Raw genomic sequence first — 15,530 nt, 5'->3', positions numbered from 1 at the left:
TGTGAGGAGCTGCATCTTGGGAGGGGCTGGGATTTTGTGCACTTCTGGCTGTCCAGGTACAGGGATGGGTTCCTGGGCGATCTAATGATATTATATAACGATCGTACAAGGAGATCTATATAAAAAATCTTCCATTGTCATCCTTCTCCCAGCCCCGCTGTGTTTTCAGGATCCTGGGGGCAGAGTTTGGGTCTGGACAAGGCTCTCGGGCACAGGGTGGGATTCTTGGGGTGCAGGACCAGGATGTGGACTCGATGCTCCCTGCGGGTCCCTTCCAGCCCAGGGAATGCTGCGATCCTGTGCCTCTGGGGGTGAAATAAAGGGGATCGCTGGGGTTTTTGCCCGCTGTGTTCACGGCCCCGCCGGCTCCGGGCGGGTTAAAGGCGCAGCTGCCCCGAGACAGCGGGACCGGCCGGGGCTGCTCGCTCCCGGTGCTGCCGCCTTGTGGGGAGAGCCCGGCACTGCAGCCCGGAACGGCGCTGGACACGGGATCGGCGTGGAACAGCAGCCCAGGGAATGCTGAGGCACCCCAGGGAATGCTGAGGCGTCCCATGGAAGGCTGAGGCGTCCCCTGCCCGGGGCACTTGGCAGCAAATCCCTGATGTTGAGCGGAAAAAGGAAAGTTCTGGGTTAGTGGGAGGAGGTTTCTGGAATGGAGTTGGGTCAGGTGCTGATCCACGCATGGAATCACGGGGTGGTTTGGCTTGGAAGAGACCACCAAGATTATTTATGCTGTTTGTTGTCTGATTCCACAGCAAAGAACGTCCAAAACTGCCACCTCACCCTCACAGACAGCAGGAATGTCTTCCATAGCTCTTGTTTTGGAATGGAAATGGCTGTTGGGAGCTCTGGCAGGACCAGGTAAGAACAGAAATGGGATCATTCCGGCTGCTGCTGGAGGTGGTTTTCTCCTTTCAGGCTGTTCTTCTGATTGATCCTTTCACAGCACTGTTCCAGGGCACAATTGAGGGTCATTCCAGGAATTTCAAACCAGATGAAAACTGGTGGGGAAAAAATGTGAACCTGATCCATTTCTGGTAATTCCAAGCTTCTCCCACAACACCGTTCCAGGGGAAAGCTGATGAAAGGGTGAAGATGCAGAGGAGCAAGTGCTGTAAACCCCCCTGGCACTCTGACAGAGCAGACCTTGCCGTACTCCCAGCAGATCTCTTGGAGAAACTGTGGGATCACAGGGTTTTCCAGGAAAGCAAAACGAGGGCAGAGATGAGGGAATAGGCTTCCAGTTAAGAATGGTTTGGTGGGTGTAGGAATGATTCTTGTATGTGTGATGCTTCCCTTTTTATTCCTGAATAATTAAAAAATTCTTGCTTTAATAAACCATTTAAATTTAGGAATTTAAATTTGAGAGGGAACAGTGCAAAAATAATACCGGGGGAGGTCATGGAATGATGGAATGGTTTGGGTTGAAAGCCCCATCTCTGAGCCTGTTCTGGGCAGGCTCCTGCCCATCGGCCACTCGGTGCAGGTGGACATGGAAGTCATGGAGGCGTTCAGGGAACGCTGATTGTTTTTCCCTGCCTCTGGCAGTCAGGTCATTACAAAGACTAATTGACCTCTTCCAGTGGGGAGACATTTGAACAAGAGGTGCCAAAAAGAATTGGAGCTTCTGCACGATGAAATCTGCAAGAATCCAACTTAAAATCCCCCCTGGATGGTCACCGGTGCGATTCCCACGGACTGGTCACCTTGGCCAGGAGTGTCCAATCCTGCTGTCAATGCACTGGACCAGGATGTCATTTTCATTTCATGTAAAGACCCTCTGGGTGCCCCCCAGTCACTGGAAGGACCGGACTGGGCTCCCAGGGCAGTAATTCCAGGTGTTCTCTTCATGGGAATAGCACAGGGGCCTTCCCCTTGCCCAGAGGAGCAGCCAGTGCCTCCCTCAGTCCACAAATCCCCAGGACAGAACACAGAGAAAGTAACAGGAATATGGAAATCCCCCACAGTGGGAGATTCTGGTGCTCTGGATTAAATTTTGGATTTATAATGTTAAAGGGAGGGGGGTGTGGAGGGGTTTTTCTCCCTCTCCTGTTCATTATTGTTACCACTGCTCTTGTTGCTCTCACTGTTATTATGTGTTGTCATTAATCTCAAATGATTGTATTTGTCTTGGTTTCCATTCTTAAACTGTTCTGAGCTGGAATTTTGTCTCTGGTCTCTTCCCCATCCCACGGGGGGTGAGGGAGCAGCTGCTGGTGCCCAGCTGGGGTCCAGCTGTGGCCCCGGGCACTTCTGGGGGCTCCGAACCCGAGGGACAGGAGCGGTTTTGGGCTCACAAAAAGAGACCCAGTGCTGCGTTTCGGGGGCTCAAAAGCAGGCGCAGAGCTTAAAAGCAGAGACTAAATCCTGCATTGTGGAGTCCTATTACCGCAGGCCGAGGCCCTAGGGTATATCACTGTGTCCCGCAGCCGCAGGGAGGAGGAGGAGGAGAGAAGATCCAGCAGGCAGGAATTGTGCAGCAAGATTCATTTCTTTAATTATTTTACAAACTCTATTATAGACTTTTTTCTTCATAGTCTAATTGGACAAACGATCAGCCTCCCCTTGGGGGTGATTGGCTAAAATCCTAAAACATCCACTCTCAAAATATTTTTCTACTGTACCATTATCAAGACTTTTCAAGGTTGCAGGTGGTGGTTTGGTTGTTTACATTCCCTGCCACCTCTTCTGTGAGAGAGAGAAGTCTCTCACAGACTTAGAAAATAGCAAGAGAACCCTTGCTAACAGCATTTCTCTATCTAAAGAGTCCTGAGAGCAGGCTGGTATGGCCAGAGCTGGGACTCAGAAACAGTGACTAAATCCTGTTTTCAGGGCTTGAGGAAGAGAATGAGTCCTGTGTGTTTGGGCTCACAAAGAGAAACTGAAGTGCTGCGTTTTGCTGGACCTGAATTAAAGCCTAAATGCCGTGTTTTGATGCTCAAAGCGGGCTCTTCGGGCCAGGGCGAGTCTGTGTCTCTGAGCTCCGAGTCCTGCCTTAGGCACAGCCCGAAGCCGGGCTCCCCGGCCTCACGCAGAGCTCGGGAGCAGCGACTCAGCGCCGCGTCCGGGGCTGGCGGCAGAGCCCGGGGCCGCGTCGTGGGGCCCAAGGCGGGCTCCGGGAGGGGCTCAGGGCTGAGCGGAGCCCGGCCCGGCGCGTCGGGCCCGGCTCGGGATCCCGGGGCTGCCCGGGCGCTGGCACAGCCCCGGCTCCCCGCGGAGAGCCGGCCGGAGCAGGAGCGGCAGCGCCGGGCTCGGCCCCAGCGCCCGTCCCGGAGCGGCTCCTCCCGGTCCCGATGCCAGCCCCAATCCCGCCGGGGAAGAGGCGGCGCCGCCCGGGACCCGCAGCGGCCGCCGGCAGGACCCGGAGCCCCGGTCCCAGGAGCGGCCCCGGTGCGCGGGGCGGGCCCGGCCCGGGAGAGAGGGGCGGGGCCCCGAGCGATGGAGCCGCCCCCGTGCCGGGCAGGGCGGGCCCCGGGGCCGGGCGGGGCCGGGGCTCTGGGGCGGTCCCGGGCGGGGCCGGGGGCGCGGCTTCAGGGGCGGCCCCTAATCCGGCTCAGGTGCGCGGGGCGGGGTCCGCACAGGTGCGCGGGGCCCCAGCGCGGCTGCGCGGGGCGGGGCCGAGGGGATTTAAGGCCCGGAAATCGCCCCCGCCGCCATTTGCGCGCTCAGAAGTCGGTGAGGCTGCCGCCGGGCCGGGCTCCCCCTCTTTCCTCCCCCTCTTTCTCCTGCCCCTATCCTCCTCCTTCTTCCCCCGCTTATCACCTCTTTCCTACCCCCCCAGTTCTTTCTCTCCCCCACACCCTCCCTTTCCCTCCCAGCCCCCCTCCTGCCCTCTCCCCAGCGCCCCCCACCCTCTCTCCCTGCTCCCCTGCGCATCCCCGACCCCCCCAGCCCTCCTTTGTCCCCCAGCCCTCCTTTCTCCCCTCTCCGTACCCCGCTCCCCAACCCGACTCCCCTCTCTTCCCCTTCTCCCCCTCCTCTGACCATCATCCCTCGCCCTCACCCGGCCTTTCCCTTCCCCCCTCGTTCTCCCCAACGCACCCCGACTCCTCTCCCTACCCTATCTCATTCCTTCCACCTCCCCGTGTTCCTGTTCCCGCTTTCCCCCTCTGCACCTTGACCCCCCCCCCCACCTGTGCTCCGTCCTCGTCCTCCCCCCCCTCCTTTCCTGTCCCCCCACCCCGCCTCTCCCTGCACACCCCGAACCCCCCACCTGCCCTCCTTCTTTGACCCCCTCTGCTCCCTTATTCCCGTCCTCTGTCCCGTCTTTCTCCCGCAGCCGCGGGGCTCGGGGCGCCGGAGAATAAAGCCCAGAGGGCCGGAGCCCGGCGCCCCTGCCCTCGCTGGAGCCCCACACGGGGCCGGACCCGCTCGGCGGGTCCCCTGTGCAAACAAGAACACCGCCGGGGCTCCGGCTTTCCACACACACACTGGGGATCCCCTCCTCAGGAGGGGGTCCCGGGAGGGGGGGGTGGGTTTCAGGGAGGGTGGTGGGTTGGGGTGGGCCCCCTCCGGAGGAGGGGGTCCCGGGGGGGGTGGGTTGGGGTGGGCCCCCTCCGGAGGAGGGGGGTCCCGAGGGGGGGGTGGGGGGGGGTGGGGGGGGTGGGCCCCCTCCGGAGGAGGGGGTCCCGGGAGGGGGTCAGGGTGGGCCCCCTCCGGAGGAGGGGGTCCGGGGGAGGGGGGTGGGGCGGAGGGGGGACTTTCCCCCCCTCCAGTCCCCGCCCCCTCTCCCGGACCCCCTCCTCCGGACGGGGCTCCCCCAGGCCCCCTCCCCGGGGCCTCCTCCTCCGGACGGGGCCCCGGGGGGGAGGGAGGGGGGCGGGTGGGGTGGGGGGGAAGCAGAGGGGGTCACGTCACTCTGCAGCATGAACAGACATAGAGACCACAGGCTAAACCAACAGCCCCTCCCGTCGAGCCCCCCCACCCCACCCGCCCCCCCCTCCCTCCCCCCCGGGGCCCCGGTCCGGAGGAGGGGGTCCCGGGGAGGGGGCCGGGGGGAGCCCCGTCCGGAGGAGGGGGTCCGGGAGAGGGGGCGGGGACTGGAGGGGGGGAAAGTCCCCCCTCCGCCCCACCCCCCTCCCCCGGACCCCCTCCTCCGGAGGGGGCCCACCCTGACCCCCTCCCGGGACCCCCTCCTCCGGAGGGGGCCCACCCAACCCACCCCTCCCCGGGACCCCCTCCTCCGGAGGGGGCCCACCCCAACCCACCACCCTCCCCGAAACCCACCCACCCCTCCCGGGATCCCCTCCTCTGGAGGGGGCCCACCCCAACCCACCCCCCCCCCCCCGGGACCCCCTCCTCCGGTGGAGGGGGCCCACCCTACCCCAACACACCCCCCTCCCTGAAACCCACCCCCCTCCCGGGACCCCCTCCTGAAGAGGGGATCCCCAGTGTGTGTGTGGAAAGCCGGAGCCCCGGCGGTGTTCTTGTTTGCACAGGGGACCCGCCGAGCGGGTCCGGCCCCGTGTGGGGCTCCAGCGAGGGCAGGGGCGCCGGGCTCCGGCCCTCTGGGCTTTATTCTCCGGCGCCCCGAGCCCCGCGGCTGCGGGAGAAAGACGGGACAGAGGACGGGAATAAGGGAGCAGAGGGGGTCAAAGAAGGAGGGCAGGTGGGGGGTTCAGGGTGTGCAGGGAGAGGCGGGGTGGGGGGACAGGAAAGGAGGGGGGGGAGGACGAGGACGGAGCACAGGTGGGGGGGGGGGTCAAGGTGCAGAGGGGGAAAGCGGGAAGAGGAACACGGGGAGGTGGAAGGAAAGGTGGGAGACAGAGGGGGAGGATTGAGGGCAGGTGGGGGAAATTGGGAGGGGAAGGGGAGCAGGGTGAGGGGGCAGGGGGGACGCGGGATGGGGGGGGGGAGGAACGGTGGAGGAGGGGGGGGGGATGGAGGGGTAGGGCAGGGTTGAGGCGTGTAGGGGGAAAGGGAGGGGGGATGGGGGGGACCGGGCCGGGGGGGAGGGAGGGGAGGGCTAGGGGGGAGAGGGGGGGGGGGTTGGGGGGGGGGGTGTAGGGGGTGGGGGAGGGGAGGCAGAGGGGGAAGAACAGAGAGGGTTAGAAGAAGAGAAGCAAACACAAATATAAAGAAAAAGAAATACAGAGACACAGAGATATAGAAATATAGAGATATAGAACCCGGTCCGGCCGCAACCTCTCCCACCGAGCACCGAGCGCGCAAATGGCGGCGGGGCCGATTCCCGAGGCTTAAATCCCCTCGGCCCCGCCCCGCGCAGCCGCTCTGGGGCCCCGCGCACCTGTGCGGACCCCGCCCTTCACACCTGTGCCGGCCCCGCCCCGCCCCGCCCGCGCCTGTAAATGCCGGCGGATCCGCGCCCGCTCCGCTTTGTGCGCTGGATGCTCATTCTGCTCGTCCCGGGCTGCGGCGGGACCGTCGTTCGGAGCGCTGTGCGGAGCCCGGCCCCGGGGGCTGCTCCCGGCGCTGCGCCGAGCCCGAGGCGCTGAGGTGGGACCGGGAACGGGGTCCGGGGATTCGGGTCCGAGTCCTGTCGGTGTCTGCTGGGGGTCCCGGGCCGAGCCGCTTGTCCCTCGGCGGGCGGGGTGTGGCGCCCGGGCTCGGAGAACTGAGGTGGGATTGGGGATGGCATTAGGGATCGGGATCGCCGCGGCTGGTTAAAAGCCGCTCCGGGATTGGCGCTGGGGCCGAGCCCGGCGCTGCCGCTCCGGCTGCGGCCAGCGCGGGGCTGCGGTCCCGCCGGAGCTCCGGCTACGGTCCCGCCGCGGCCGCGGGGAGCCGGGGCCGTGCCGGGCGGGCGGCGCTTCCCCGGAGCAGGCGCTGGATCGCGCCTGGAAGCGGGCGGGGCACGGGGACCGCCCGTGCTGGCCCCGGCACCCCCAGAGGCCGCCGCTCCCGCAGCGCCGCCCGCCCCGTGGGGCGGAACCGGAGCGGCGGCGCTCCCGGCCCGGGCCCGCCCGCAGCCCCCGCGGGGACGCGCAGCTCCCCCAGCCCCGGCGCTGCCGAGGCCGCCGCACCCCCTGCGCAGAGCAGCGCCCGCCTCCCCCCGCCCCGGGGCCGCTCCCCCGGGGGCCTCCCGCCCGCCGCGCCCCCGCCCAGCGAGCGCGGCTGCAGCGCCGCGGCCGGGAGGAGCCGCTCCCCCGGGCCGGGCGCTGGCGCCGAGTCCGCTGCTGCCGCTCCTGCTCTGACTGCGCCCGCTCTGGGGCCGGGGCTCGGGCCGCTCAGCCGGTACCTGATGCTCTCCTTCCCCCCCCCCCCCCCCACTTTCTCTGCGCCTTGCACTCTCTAGTGCAAAAACCTCTGGCTTTGAAAGTCCAGTGGAAACTGTTTCTCCTTTATTTCCAGAGCACAGCATCTCCTGAGTGGGAATGGATACACAAGGAGCACCAAGTCGAACCCTTATGTGAATGCCTCATCTGGGCCTTGAACCCACACCTGGCCATTCTTAGCACCCTGCTCCAACCAAGCCAATCTCAGCTCCTGCCAATGTCCTGCCTGGCATGGCAATGCCAAGTGCCAGCAAGGTAATTCCTTTGCAAATACAGCTCCTTCTTTTATGCTAATGCTGCTTTACACCCCAGCCCCTGCCATGGCCACAGGGCAGAGCTCCATGGCCAGCACCTGATCATGGAACACCACAGGTGATCGCTTGGGGGACAGTACAAAACTCTTCCCATAGCCCTGATTTCCTGCCCTTTCCAGGATTTCCCCAACAGCTGTCAAGGTGCTCATTCCATGTCCCTTTCCAGGGAGAAAGAAGCAAGGCAAGTCCTGAGGGTTCACTTGCTCCATGGCCAAAGTTCTGGAGAGTGTCAGAGCTGCTCCTGCCTGCAGAGGGGCATTTCCCGCAGGTGGGTGTTCACAGGCCAAAATCACAGTGGCGGCTGAGGCAGCTTTTGTGGCCCAGAGCTGCACAGAGCTCTCAGTGACTCCTGCTCGTTGCCAGGAGTGTTCCTTGGTGCTCCTTCTGTGTGTCCCAGCTGGCAGGGAACGGGGGGAGGGAGAAGGCCAGCAGCCCCAGGAAGGGAACCAGCAGCTCTTGTGCTTTGGATTTGCAGAGAGGAGCTGTGCCTGCAGTGTCCTGCCTGTGGCACACAGCATGCCAAACACACATCCCGGGAACGGGCACTGGGCTGCCTGGGCAGCGCTGGGATGGACATGGATAAAGGGCGGCCCCTCGGCCAGGGGCTGCTCTGAACAGGCACCCGGAGATGCTTCGGCCCCGACAGACCCCACTGACGCCCCAAAAATACCCCAAGGAACAGCTGGCACCGGGGAATGTCGGCACGGGCTGTTTGCAGAGGGGCTCAGACAGCAATTCCCGCTGCCGACCTCCCACACACCTGCCAGCTATGTCCCAGCCACCCAAAATGCCTTCCCTTCCAGCCTGAGGACATCATCCCTCAGCAGCGTTAAAGCCAAGGCAAGCTTCCCCCACAGCAATGAAATGCCAAGCAATGCCCTCAGAGATGCCTTCAAATGAAAGGTCAGAGGCAGAGAAATCTCTTTGGATTGAGTTGGCAGGTTTTGGGGAACCAGCTGGAACTGCACAACTGATGGAAAGCTTTCACAGGTGGCTCACACTGCAGGTGCCCTGAAGGCAGGGATGTGCATCCCTTTCCTGAGGGAAAAGAACTTCCAGAGGCTCTGCAATGAAATAGCTCCTGCAGGGAGAGAACTCCTCCCATGGGCACAGGGGCTGCCTCAGCACGGGCTGGGAGCGCGTCCGGCCAGCGCCTTCTCCTGCTTCCAAATATCACCTGGAGCCCGAGCTCGGGGGGTGCAGGCAGCTGAATTCCAGGGAACTCTGTCAGGTGCCCCAGGGACATGGTGGGGGGGGCTGGGGGATGAGGGTTACAAACAGCAAATTCTATGGAACATGAAGCTGTCCTTGCCCTGACCCTGCTGAGCTTCCCTGGAAGCTCTGCTACTTCCTGACACCTGCTGTTAAATAGGCAGCTCTGCATGGGAATATCCATGCTCCAGGAGGCACTAGGAGGCTATTCCAGTGGCAATTCAGGGCTTTGGGTAGAATTCATGTGAACTAGCAAAGCCTAACCCCAAATCTGGGCACCACACAGGGAACAACCTTTGTGCTGCCCTGGCAGCCAAAGCCCCTGGGCTGGGAAATGTCAGCAGGCAAATGGATAGAATGATTTAAATCCCAGCATCCCCCAAAGGGACAATCCACTCACCTCCCTTTGCTCCCAAAGTGTCCACTCTGTTCCCCACAGGTGCCCTGGGGATGCCAGGGAGGTCCCTTTGCCCACAGTGCCTTTCTCCTGCCCCTCTCCAGCCCGAGGCCTCTTCTCCCTTCCCTGCCAGCTGCTGCCAAGGAAGGAGGACACAGTGAGTCCTGAGTTCACCTCCAAATAGTCCTTCCCTCACCTTGAGATGATCTGAGACTTTACCCCCAAAATGTCCCCATCTGTCTCCTTCTGAGTTCCTCATTTTTTACAAGGAAGCATTCTTTCTCTGCTCTGGAGATTACCACAAGATTTGCCCCCAAAACTTTCCCCACCTGTCCACTACCTCTTTCCTCATTTCCACCTCAATATTCTCATTCTTTACCCTACAGACACTTTCAATTTTTACCCCTCAGAACTTCCCTACCTGGCCATAAAACCTCAGTTTACCCCATCAAGTGCATTCTCTCTGCTACAGATCACCTCAGATTCTACCCCCGACATTTTCTGTACCTCTCCACCACGGAGTACTTCATTTTTACTTCAAAATACTCCTTTTCTACCATGGAGATTCCCTCAAGTTTTACCCCCCAGATTTACCCACCTGTCCACAGCAATTCCCTCAGTTTACCTCAGGATGCTCCTGCTCTCTCCTAGAGATGACCTCACATTTTACCCCCTCAATTTTCCCTACCTGCCCAATTCTGATCACCTCCTTTTTACCTCGAAATAGGAGTTCTTTCTTCTACAGATTAACTAGGATTTTATGACCAAAATGTCTATTTTGTCCCCTGTATACTGACCAGATTGTAAAACCAAAACCACGCAAGTTCTGTCTGTCTTATCCCCAAAATGTTCATTCTGTCCCCTACAAATTAGGTCCGATTTTTTCTCAAAAACACTTACTGTTCCTCCATAATTACCTCAGGGTTTGCCCCCCAAATTCTACCTCCTCTTGACTACTGGTCACCTCATTGCTTCCTCAATATGTTCATTCTCTGCCCTACAGATCTTCCCACGTTTTACACCCCAAATTTCCTTGCCTAGCCCCAGTGACTGCCTCAGTTTATGTCAGTGTGTCATACTCTCCCTAGAGATTACCTCAAGTTTGACCCCCAAAATTTTCCTTAACTGTCCACAACTTATTACCTCATTTTTACCTCAAAATATTCATTCTCAACCTCTAGATTATTTCAAGTTTTACCCCTCCAAAATTCCCCTACCTGTCCACTACTGATTCCCTCTTCTTCCTTCAATATTTATTTACTTTCTACCACATAGCTTCTATCAAGATTTACCACCAAAGTTTTCCATCTGTCTACTACTGATGACCTCATTTTTACCTCAACATGTTCTTTCTACAGCTTATTTAATGTTCTTTTTACACAAGTTTCCCTACCTGCCCACAACTGATTCCCTCATGTTACCTCAGTGTGTTCATGCTCTCCCCTAGAGATTAGCTCAGATTTTCCCCACATGCTCAGTACTCATCACCTCATTTTTCCCTCCAAGTGATCATTCTCTGCTCTTGAGATTTTGTCACGCTTTGCCTCCAAAATTTTCTTTATTTGTCTACTCCTCTATGCCTATGCCAAAATATTCATTCTGTCCCCTACAGGTTACATCAAGTTTTACCCCCCAAATTTTCCTTCCTCTACAATATTAACTCTTTTCTGCCCCAAAAATGTGCATTCTCTCTCCTAAACATCACCTCAGCTTTTCCCTCAAAAATGCCACCTCGCTCCCCTCGACATCCCCTCCCATTTTCCTACACAAACAATTCTTGTGTCCCCTCTCAGTCACCCCAGGTTTTCCCAGTGAGGAGCTGCAAGGAATTCAGGCAGGGCCAATGACACCAGGGAACAGCTGTAAATTCAGAGGCAGAGAGAGAAGATCTACCAGGAAAGGGGAAAGGTTCAGAAGACATTTCTGCAATTAATTAATTAATAATTATTTCCAGTTCCCCACTGAGAAGAACACAACCTCACAGCTGTTAAGGCCTGACGGTTCCCTGCAGGGAGAGCTCAGCACACGTGCCCGGAGGCAATCCCAGCATCTGAAAGAAAGAAAGAAGCAGCAAAAGGTGATTGCTTCTCTTTCCAAGTTATTTCAAGTGCTCACACCCAAACCAACCTTTGCTCTTGATTCTGGCCGGGTGCATGGTGAGCGGTGGGCACAGGTCATGTCATCCATGCTGATGTGAGTGATGCTTTCTGGGGGAAATCAGCTGATTTCCAAAGTTCCCTTCCTGCCCTGTGCCTGATCTGCACAGGAGAAAACCCCTTCCCTGAAGGGACTTGTGCTCCCTCTAATCCCATTTGCCCAGTCTGTTCCATGGGGATATTGCCAGCCTGGGGCAGCAGAGGCACCCGCAGCTCTCAGCACTCTCTGCTCCAAGCACAGCTCTGGGCTCCTTTGCAGACTGCCTCTGCCGTGGGGTTTTCTCCAGGAGAAGCCAAGGAATTGCTCATGGAAGGGTGGAGATTAAGTTAGCCCAAAGGGAAGCAAAGAATAAGTACTCCAGGAAGAGCCCTTGGGAGCTGCTGGGCTGAGGTGGGAAGGGGACATTCCTTGCCTGCAGGGCCAATACACAACAACCTCCAACCCAAAGCACAGACTGGCAGGTGGGGTCTGACAGCACCACTCTGACAAACCTCCTTGTCATTCTTCCCTGCAGTGACTTTTGCAATCAAACTCTGAAGCTGACAAGCCCAGCAGCTCTGTCCATCCACTCTGGAAGGAAAGGATACTCCAGGGATGAGGCCCATTCCCAGCAAACGCTCCCAACACAGCCTGGAGGCACCGCTGGAGCTCGGGTGTGGGGCTGGGAAGGGCTGCCAGGAGCACGCAGCCCCCAGGTGGGGTGGCAGCGGCAGCAGCAAATTCCCACAGGCTGATGGCACAACAGAGAGACAAAGGCCAGCAGTGGCCACGGGAGGTGCAGGGTTAATTCTGCTCCCTGCCCTGCCCCATCCCTGCAGGAAAGCTCCAGGGGGGAGAGAAACTCTCAGGGTGCCCAAAATGCAGCATCTGTCACCCTGATCCCGCTTCAACTCAGAGTGTGGGGCCAAGCTCCCCCCACAGGTAAACACTGAGCTGACCTGGTCAGGCTCAAACACAGCCCCAGTTCTCACCTCCAGCCTGCTCCTGGGGCTGCTGCCACATTCCTGACAAGGTGCCAAAGGCCCCTTTGGACAGGGCTCTCTCTGTCTCAGGTGCTGGGCACTGCAGGGACCAGGGCAGCCCCCTCTGGGGACAACTGGGGATTCATCCCACACCACGGGCAGGACCAGGGGCCCTCCAGTACAGGCTGGTGGGGCCAGAGCTCCTTGGGTTTGGCTGCTCAAACACCAAAGCTTTTGGCAAAGATGGGACAAGTTAAGTGGGTTTTCCTGCCCTGAGAGAGAGAGGAAATTGTTAAAATTAAGCATGGAAATTAAGTTCACTGTGGAAGTCAAAGGCTCCTGGCTTTCCCACTCCTGTTCTGATTGCTCACTAGAGGGTTTTATCCATAAAAAAATGAGAGGTGGCACCAAATAAAAGAACTCTTTTTCAACATTTTTCCCCTACTTTCTTTCACACATAAAAAGGATGTCCATTTTTACTTAGTGCATTCTTTGCCTAATTTTAACAGAACTGTTTTCCTTCCAGGCCCCACTTGTGGGTTCTTCACTCCTTTGCCATCGGACTTTGGACAAAGGAAGAGAAGGATCGGCTCCACACGGGTGTCATCCAACGGGGAACACCCCCTGTACCAGCCCCAGCCTTCTCCAAGCACGCTGCCTCACTTTCCCCGTTCTGGATGCTGGCTCCAATCCAGTCTGAGTTCTCCCCTGTTTTCCATGTCTAAGGACAGGAACTTGTCCTGGTCAGGGTGTAAGGCCTTAAACTGCACATTGATCTGGGGGGCTGTGACTGGGATTCCAGCAGGGAATTCACTGTTTTACAAATAAAAATTATTCCAGGGAGCTGCTGCTTCACCACACAGTGTCAGCAAAAGAGAGAAAACACTAAAGGTGTATCCAAAAACAAGGATGAAATGATTCCTCCTGCTTTTAGTGGGATCAGGGCTTATGCTGCCCTGGAATGACAAAGAACTTCTCCCTCAGCCCCCCAGAGAGCCCTCGAAAAGCCAAAGTGCAGCAGGGAAGGAAGGAAGGAAGGGCATCTGCTGGGGCAGCACAGGTCCAGCTGCTCATGGGGACTGGGAATGAGTGCGGAGCCAAAAGCACCTTCCCAGGCTGGAGGGGCTTGCCTAAAGCACCACCTCTGGGAAGCAAAGGGCTATGGAAGAAATGGAGTGGGAATTTACAATAATAATCATCATGTATCGGGAAAGAGCAACAACAGAAGCAACAATCATTCCAAGGGAGCAGGAGGGATGCTGAGCTTGAAACGAGGTTTGAGTGAGGCAGCAGCTCCTGGGAGTTCTAACCCACAGCTCCAGCTCTGCGATTCCAGGAGCACTGCAAGCTCCTACTGCCCCGTCCCCGGCTTTGCCTCCTGCCAGTACTCGGCACCTCGGGCACGGTTGGGTGCGAGTGCTCCAGTGCTGCTGCCCCGAGGGAGTGGGAAAATGGCCATTAAACCACTTCCCACTGGGCTGGCTCCGAGCTCGGGCTGGGGAAAACATTTGGCACCCCTGGCATTTCAATGAAATCAGTTTCCATCACTTTGAAGAGGCACTGAATAAACCCAGGGCACATAAGTAAACCTCTCCCCATAAGGACAGCCCCAGGGAATATACAATTATTCCTATGCCTGGCCAAACAAACCAGCAGCCAGGTTTTGGGAAGAGACTCCAGACTCTTATCTCCTTCCCTGGCTATAAAACACTTGCAGAGGCTTTGGAGTTCATACAAGCTTGTCAGGATTTGGATGCTTCATGTAAATTCCATTCAGATACTGGAATGGAAGTGTCCTAAAGGCACCTCCACTCAGACTTTAATTTTAAGCCCTCTACCACCAAAGAATTTAGATGTTCTTTTCTTAGGAACACCCCACCTCTGCTTCTTTAGGTGTCTCCACGTGGGACATAAATTAAATGTGGACAAATTTTAGAATGCAGCTTCCAAGTCAAGTTACCTGCTAGGAAATTACTTCAGCTCTCTGGTACCTTGGGCTGTTTTAAACACAGCCTGGCCCTTCATGGCTGAGGCTCTGAGCTACACAACTTGTGAGTGGGCAAGTAGCAGCAGCTGAGGTCTCATCCCAGCTGTACACAAAAACAGGGAGTGGGGGCTGCACTTGGATACGTGCAGGCAGGGTTGGGCCCCTTCTGAAAGCTTCAATCCCTGTTTTCCAGAGATTCAATCAGGGATAATGACATTTTCACAAAGCTCTCTTAAGGCACGTGAAAACCCGAGTAAGAAAATGGAATCAAACCCTTTGTTCCACTGGCCTCACGCCCCAAATTCCAATGGGACAGACAAGTCCCTCTCCTCGGAAGGCAACGTCTCCTACCTGGATCTGTGCCTTCCGCAGCCTTTGGTGGCCGCTGTCTCCATCCTCCCACACCTCCTCATCTTCCTCCTCAGCAGGCCTGGCTTCCTCATCCTGCAGAGCAAGCACAGGGACAGTCACCAACCTGCTCATCCCAAACCTGGCCAGCAGGGATGGACTGCTGGGACCCCCTGGACGGTCACCCCTCTGCTGGGCACCATCCCTGCTCTGCAGTCCATTCCCGTTCCTGGCCTGGCATCTCCTTTGAACGGGATGTTAAACCACAACCACTTGCTCGGCTGGGTTTTGGGACATCAGAGACTCCCCCAAGGCAGTGGACAAAGCTCCTGTTCCCACACCCTCTGCCTCCCAAAGCCCTGCTAGGGCCAGGCAGAGCAAAGGAAACCCCTCACTTCCTGCTGGAAATTTCCTCTTGTGCTCGGAAACCCAGGGAAATCGTGGCTGCCCCATCCCTGGAAGTGTTTGAGGCCAGGCTGGCCGGGGCTTGGAGCACCCTGTGGATGGAATGAGGTGATCCTTAAGGTCCCTTCCCACCCAAACTATTCTGCCATTCCAGGATGATTCTGTGATCTCTCCCTGCATTTATTTTGCATCGCTTCCTCTCTAATTTGAATTCCCAAATCAAAATGAGTTTTTAAAGAAATCATTTAAAATTATCCCAGGAATAAAAAGGGGTGCATCAAACATACAAGAATCATTCCTACCTCCATCAAATCATTATTAATTGGAAGCCTCTTTCCTCATCTCTGTCCTTAGTTTTCCTTTCCTAGGAAACCTTGTGATCCCACAGTTTCTCCAAGAGATTTACTGGGATTGCAGAAAGCTTTGCTCTGTCAGGGAGGCAGGGGGGTTGACAACACTTGTTCCTCTGCATCTTTATCCTTTAACCAGCTTTCCCCCAGAATGGTGCTGCAA

General features: G+C 57.9%; 1 long non-coding RNA gene across 1 annotated transcript; it reads left to right on the top strand.

Moving 5' to 3' along the window:
* The first annotated feature begins 7,824 nt into the window (after positions 1–7,824).
* Positions 7,825–12,710, top strand: LOC138101381 (uncharacterized). Its single transcript, XR_011147124.1, has 2 exons — positions 7,825–11,235; positions 11,830–12,710. It is a non-coding gene; the product is annotated as an uncharacterized lncRNA (long non-coding RNA).
* Positions 12,711–15,530: the final 2,820 nt, after the last annotated feature.

This window comes from Aphelocoma coerulescens, unplaced genomic scaffold (genome assembly GCF_041296385.1).
Source record: "Aphelocoma coerulescens isolate FSJ_1873_10779 unplaced genomic scaffold, UR_Acoe_1.0 HiC_scaffold_257, whole genome shotgun sequence".
In the NCBI taxonomy this organism is placed as follows: Eukaryota; Metazoa; Chordata; class Aves; order Passeriformes; family Corvidae; genus Aphelocoma; species Aphelocoma coerulescens.
This window is presented reverse-complemented; position numbering and strand designations above follow the sequence as displayed.